Source organism: Pyrgilauda ruficollis, unplaced genomic scaffold (assembly GCF_017590135.1).
Source record: "Pyrgilauda ruficollis isolate IOZ18807 unplaced genomic scaffold, ASM1759013v1 scaffold215, whole genome shotgun sequence".
Classification (NCBI taxonomy): Eukaryota; Metazoa; Chordata; class Aves; order Passeriformes; family Passeridae; genus Pyrgilauda; species Pyrgilauda ruficollis.
The window spans coordinates 229724-237075 of NW_024520873.1; positions in this window are offsets into that span (position 1 = coordinate 229724).

A 7352-nucleotide genomic window follows, 5' to 3' on the forward strand; every position below is an offset into this window, starting at 1 on the left:
AGGGGGGGCGGGGGGGGGGGGGGGGGGGGGGGGGGAGGAGCCGGGGGGGTCTGGGGGGGGGGGGGTGATGAGCCCAGGGGTCTGTGAGGAGGGGAAGAGCCCAGGGGGTCTGTGAGAAAGGGGCCCAAGGGGTCAGTGAGGAGGGGGGTGATGAGCCCAGGGGGGCTGTGAGGAGGGGGATGATGAGCCCAGGGGTCTGTGAGGAGGGGGATAAAGGGGCCCAGGGGTCTGTGAGGAGGGGGCCAAAGGGGCCCAGGGGTCTGTGAGGAGGGGGCCAAAGGGGCCCTGGTTTTGCCATCAGTCCAACAACAAACCAGGTTCATCTGGGATGTCCCACCTGAGAGAACCCGCGATGTTTCTTCCACCAACTTCAGGGTGAAGATCGCTTGGATGGGATGAGCCAAACCCGCCATAAACGGTGCATTAATGTCAGCAGAGAAGCCACGGCCTTGTCCTGAACTCCTTAAAAAACAAAGGCAGTCTCTCTTGCCTTCATCTGGCTTTTAATGAATGACCTCTTGTCGCCGGGAGCTGCGTGTGGTGACAAAGGACCTTTGTGGGCCGATATTTATGATTTCATTTAAGCCAGGGAGCAAGCTAAGGGAGAGGGCTGGAAAATAAGAGCTGAGCTGATGGTTCTGTCTTTAAACTCAAGGGATCTTTATCTAGTTTTTGTATTAATGCAGTTGTCATCTCTTAAATATTTGAGCGACTCAGAGCCGTGAACGCTGGGAGGGACTCGCTGACTCCGGCTCTCCCAAGCCCACACCCTCCTCTGGACCTGAATGTGGGGAGGAGGGAAGGGTTTTGTATTTTCCCCGTGCCCCCCAAACCTTACCCACACGTGAAGCCTGCTGTGAGTGCCCACAACCTGCTCATGGGGGGCCCCGGGCTCCAACGCCCCTCCCCACGCCAGCGACTTGCCAACACTGATAAATTTTTGCCTTTTCCTTGGGCAGGCCTCGGTGGAGGATTAAACAGCTGGGAGTCGGGAGTGAGAGCGTGTCCCCTCTCCTTTGCCATGCAAACAGAGAAAATTAATCTTCCAGCTTCCTCTGATATTTGGGCTGAATTACAAGCTGGGAGCGGAGATAAAGCGCGGGCGAAGGAAGGCACAGGTACGGCGGAGCCGGGCTGCTGGCACAGGCCTTTGTCCGTGCAGATAACGCTCCCCTCCTGGAGTCATGCATAATTCACCAGCCTGCCTCCCTCGTCCTGGTCATCCCTCCCTCTGCTTGCTCTCTTCTCCTCCCTGAGCAGCTGGAAGCTCCGTGTCCGAGCGAGCCGCGGCGTGTTTGCGTGCAGAGCCACGTCAAACCTCGCTGGCAGCGTGGGGCTTGTTGGGACGAAGGGAAGGAGACCTTGTCCCCTCTGCCTGGAGGCTGATGGAGCTGCGGGTGACACCCCACAGCCTGTGCTGGCGTGGGACACCGGTGTCACCCTGCAGTTCCCACCTGCAATCCCAAGCGCAGCAGCACGCCCGCTCCTGCCAGGGCCTGGGCTGTGTTTGGAATGCCCATCACATCCCAGCTCTGCTAACCACACTATCTCCCTAAATCCCTCCACGTTCTACTTGGATAGAGGTTACATCCTCCGGGACACCAACCCCAGCATTAACAGACACCAACTGCATTTTATTTGGTCGATCATCCGGAGGCTCTTGACAGAACTGTGCCACACAGAGCGGGAAAGCCACAGAGGTTTTCCACAGCCACCAAGAGTTCCTCGCCCAGAACAAAGCGAGAACAACCTCGGTCACTCCCAGCCAAACAGCAAACACACACACACACACACACACACACACACACACACACACCTGCTTAATGATTTTTGCTTTGTAAACAAAAGCGGTGCCATGAGTTTAATAACCACTGCTTGGGAGTAATTGGGGCGATTATTGTGTGGCCCAGGGGGAAAATTGCAGCTTGTTATCTCCAGGGAGTAGCATTAGGATCCAGCAGATAATCAGACCGTTATTTGTTGCACTTCAGATGACATTTCTCATGGATTTAGAAACGATAGAGATCAAGCCATGTTGTCAGAGCCACTGCCAAACTGCGGAGTCCGGAGACCTGGAGGCTAAATAACACCTGAAGCTGCCTGGGACAGCTGCTCTTCCAGCAGGAATAACAGACTTATGTGCCACATTGAGCTCAAAGACATCCCGGCCTCAGCAGCACTCGCCTCTTCTTTAATTTGAGCTTCTCATAAGAGAGACAACAGTCAGGAAGCGGATGCAGAGGGGGAATATCAGCTCTAACATGCCACCAGCCAGATCTATACTCAGGTTTTTTTGAGACCTTCCCTCCTGTTTCTCCCTCTCCACCCCAATCAATGGCCTCTGCCTGTGCCCTCGCCTCCAGCAGCCCTGAAATTTGAGGCTTGGGCAGGAGCTGCAGCATCAGGGCTGTGTCTGCATGGTCCTGCAGAGACCAGCAGCACTGGGCACCTTCCCTGTGCCACGACCCCCTCCCCTGAGCAGCTCCACTGGTGCTGCATCTCCCTAAGATATTTGTGCACCCCCAACAGCAGCTTGCAGCCCCTCGAGGGTTCCTGAGCTGGCAGAGGCAGTTCCAGCAAACCCAGATGGGGCGAGACACAGCAAGGTCCAGTGACACGGCCCCAGCAGCAGCCCCTGGCACCCCACACCGTGGTGCAAAGGGGGTTTTTTAGCAAGGCTAACCCCTGCCAGAACCCCTGGCACGCTCTCTTTTGTAGGTTTGCTGCACAGGAGCATCCCCAAATCCTGGTTTGGGCTCTGCTCCCAGGGACGGGCTCACAGATGACACGGCAGCACCTCGGCCCCCCCGTGACGCCAGCGGTGAGAATCCTGCCAGGAGAGCTGAGCCAAGGCAGCTCCGCTATTGATCCCCGATCAATGACAGCTCAAGGCCTGGAAATGACAGCGCCTTTCCCCAGTCCTCAGCTCCCAGCCCAGGCTGGAGGCTCACGCAGAGCTTTAGCAATAATCCGAGGCAGCAGCGGGGATGGGAAGAGCCTCTTGCAGCAGGTGGGTTGTTCAACAAATTGGAGACAAAAGGCACAGAGGAAGGAGATCTGGTGGGACTGGACCTTTATCTCTGGCACGCTGGCCGCCAAATCTTTGTGCAATATTTATCAAGGGTGAGCGGACAGGAGAATTGGCAGTCGATGCATAAGTGAGGAGTTAAAGCCACTGCCATCCTTATCTCCCCGGCAGAGCGGCGAGGGAGGGGTGGGCGGGAGCTGCGAGCCAGCCCAGGGCAATCGACTTTGAAACCATTTGTGGATTTAAGGAGTCCAAACTTTATTAGCTCAGCTGATGGGGAGCAGAGCAGAAGCACCAAGAGGGCAAACCAGCACGTCCACATCCTCCGGCTGCCTGAGCTGAGCGCTGCCTCCGGGCAGGCATTTCCACTGGAGAGTCCCTTGTGTCACTGATGAGACATTGCAGGGCTGGGGGACAGGGCAGAGCCGCCCCAGAGGCTCCAGGTGAGGGGTCTGTGGTCTTTCAAGCCGAGTTAAAATTCGCTTTTAAACCGAGGAGCTGCTGCACTTTCTCTCCTAGTTTCTCTCAGCAGTGAGACAAAGGCAGGCGATGCTCTGCCCTCGGGATGGTCACGTTCTGCACAGTCAGAGGCACAGCTCCTGGGGAGAGCTCAGCACTTCCAGCCACCCTGTGAATCTGCCCCAAGAGACACAGTCAGGAAAAACACAGGGGAAGGGATGGCCCCATCACCACAGGGCTCCAGGTCAGTCCCTCGAGGGGTTTGTGCAGGAGCCATCCCCAGGGAGGGCAGCTCAGCCCTCCATCGGCTGCGGATGGAGAGCAAAGGGCTGCTCCATTGCCAGCATCCCCTGGGAATCCCCAGTGATCACATAACGCCTGTAATTAACTCGATTATTGGCTTTTCTTTTGCTGAGACTGCACGTTCAAGATGGGCTCCATCTGCTCCTTGCATGGGCCTGGCTGCGGTGGGAGGGGACAAAGCCCCTGTTCCAGAGAAATGTGTCATTCTGCCAGCAGGGGACAAGGACAAGGTCGTGCTGGGGGGCAGCAGCAGCCCCTGGACAATGGCTGAGGGTCCAGCTGCCCAGCTCCCCCAGCCCCATCACCACACACCAAATCTGCCAACCAGCCTTGCCCCCTGGGCACCCACCAGCCCCAGCCCCAGCTCCAGCGGGGCCATCAGCTTCGTTAAATTGTTTAAGGGGATTTGCATCTCTCTGTTTAATTTCCCTTCAAGAGCCCAGGAAGCCAAGTGGGAGATGCTGGACTGCCGTGCATCGGGGGGCTGCTGGGAGGAAGATGCTCTGATCTCTGTGCCTGGAGCATCCAGGGCCACACTCCCCCCCTGCACCGCCAATCCCTCCGGCAGAAATGGGACACCGAGAAGCGCCAACGCCACAGTAATTCCCAGCTACAGCCTTTCCCAGGCAGGCTCCCCCTTTGGCCCTGCTGTGGTTCTCATAAATCCTCCCCAGGTTATTCCAGCCGCTGTCACGGAGCCGTGGCAGCAAATCTGAGCTTAGCTGGGAGCGTCGCACGTGGCGCCCGCGGGTCCCCCAGCACCCATCTGCGCCGCCTTTGTCTCCGCAGCCTTTGAGCTGCTCTTCCCCTCCTCTCTGCTGCAAAGAAACGCATTAGTTGCAACATTGCTTTAATTTGTTTGCCAGCTTTCGGAGATGGAGAGGCTCCTGCTCCCATCGGTGCCGTTTGAGGATGCTGGCAGCGTTAACCCTTTGGCTCCCACACCCCCCGAGCTGCTGGAGCGGCTTTGGCACAGCCGAGGCACCCGAGCTGCCTCCTCCAGCCCTGCTCTGCAGCCAACCTGGCATTTCCCAGATGGAGGGATCCATTTCCCCTTCCAGCTACCCTCAGCATTTCCGTAATGAGATGAGTTTTGTTGTGACCACAAGCAGTGTCAGAGGGAATAAAAGACAAAGTGATCCAGACGGGGTCTATGGCAGCGACAAGGACACGAGGACAAACAGCCACCAGCAAAGCCAGGGCAGTGCCTGTGGAGAAATGGTGTGGGACAAGGGGGGCAGCACAGGGGGATGGGCTGGATCTGCACCCAGGGAGGGGCTGGGGGTTCCTGTTGTCCTGTACCACACACAGCACATCCCAGGATCTCATCTGTGCACACACACCTGAGTGCCATGACCTGCTCCTGGCCTGGGCCTTCAGCAAGGTGCCAGCTCTGGGAACACCAGTGTGGTCCAGCAGGAGCATTTCTGCCCAGGTAGCTCCAAACCAGCTTTTGATACAGATATCAGAGCAGGAATAGAGCAAGGGGCCAGGAGGGATGGCCTTGGGCAGCACTGCAGGGCTGCTGGCAGCCACACATTGAGCCTGCGTCCTGTGGAATGAGTTTGTTTGATCTCTGCCCCACACTTCCACGTTCAGGTCCCATCCAGCCTGAGCATCTTCAGCCCAGGGCAGCAGCCCCAGGGCTCTGTGTGTCCCAGAAGATGCTTTCTGTGGACACTGGGTGAAACAAGTGGGGACGGCAGGAGCCATCCAAGGTGGAATTTGTGCACGGGGGAAGTGTTTCAGGCAGTGGTTGAGCAGGAGCCAGTGGTTTTGCATTGCCTCATGCTAATTGCTCGAGCTAATGAAGCCACACACCCATCTTGGTGATTTTCCACAGGGTTTCCACCCGCCTTTGGTTTTTAAGGTGCTGTCCACAATTCCGGAAAGATGCGTCTGATTGATTCCGGGATGGAAAAAGAGCAGAAACAACCCTGAAAAGGGCTGCAAAAAGCACACTCAGCCCCAAAGCAGGTGAGGGGCACCCAGATGCAGGGGTGACGAGCAGCAGGAGGAGGAATTCCCAACTATCCAGCCCCAGGCATGCAGTGTTGGTACAACACAGACACAGCGTTACAGCTCGTGCCGAGGCTGCTGGTGTGGAGGTGTTCCTGCCCTCCCACAGGGTACCATCCCCGGGGAGTTTGCTGCCTGGCCCTTGGGGATGGTTCCAGCTGGCCAAAACCCCAGAAGAGCCCAAGCCACCTTCCCCATGGCTCCGTGCCTCCGCCCTGCACTGCAAGGTGCACGGTTGTTAAGCAGTTCAACCTCCTTTTTCATCCCGAGCGCAGTTCTGAAGGTTTAAATAGAAAGATATCAAAATAAAAGATAATTGTTGAGAAAGATGAATAGGGGGAGAAAAAAACCCCATCAGCACGGAGGAACTCTTGTCTAATTTCTCACCCACGCAGAGCACAGCGATATTAGTGCCTTCGACTCTGGTTCGTAAAAGCTTTCATGGCTTTATTACCAGCTCCCCGAACAGCTTGTCCTTTTAATAAGCCAAGGCCTCCAGATAACAGATCTGCCCATGGGAGATCCCATCAGGACGTGGTTAATCCGGGCAGAAATAGCACAAAGCATCATCACACTCACCTGACTGAGGAAGCCCTTGTGTGAGGCAGGAAAAGGTTAAAACCCACCCCAAAAAGCACGGGGAGAGAGGAGGGAGGGAGAGCTGAACCTCCTCTGTGGCGGGTTAACCGCTGCTGCTGGGTGTCCTCGCCTTCTCCATCAGCCCCGCTCTCCACAGCCGCTGGCATTGGCGATGGAGGCCTTTAATTATCCAAACTGCTGCCCCTCACAAAATTAAATGCTGCTGAGGATGACTCAGTGTTTAATGGACTGGCTGCTCCTCACGCCGGGAGAGCCAAGCGGGTGCAAGCGAGAGCACGGCACAACACGGCATAAATCACCCGGAGACGCCGCTCACGGGGCCCGCTGACCCCGCCGCCTGGAGCAGCCTCTGCTGGGCTTAAACACTGCTGGTTTCACTCAGGATAACCCGGGGGAACTCCTGGGAGCAGCAGATCCGGGCGTTGCAGCTCGACCCTCCAGCCAGGCTGGCTGCCACCCTTGCCCAGCTGCCACCACGTGGACGCGCTTGATTTGGGAATCCCACGGATTCACCACGCTGCCTGTGCTGGCTTCTCTGCTCCCAGGATTTAGATGTGGTGGTTTCCTTTGGAAAGGTCTCAGAAATGGTCAGATGTGGTTTAGAAGGCAAACAGGTGCCAGAGGATGTGATACAAAGCTTGTTTCTGCCTTTGCACCACGCTCGGGCCAGCCCAAGCCAGCATGGCAAGAAGCAGCTCTGTTAATAGCCTCGTTAGTCTCACCAAGATGCTGAAGCTTTGGCTTCCAGCAGATAATTAACAATGTGCTCATGAATTAGGAAACCCTGGACCTCTACCAGGATCTCTGTGGAGGCTCGTGGTTCAGAGCTGGAGCAAGGCAATGCCTCGAGGAGCAGCCCAAAGCAAAGGGCATGGCCAGCAGGGACTGGCAGGGGCCTTCTTTGCCCATCTTTAATGGCAGGACCAGTTTTTCTCCAGGTACC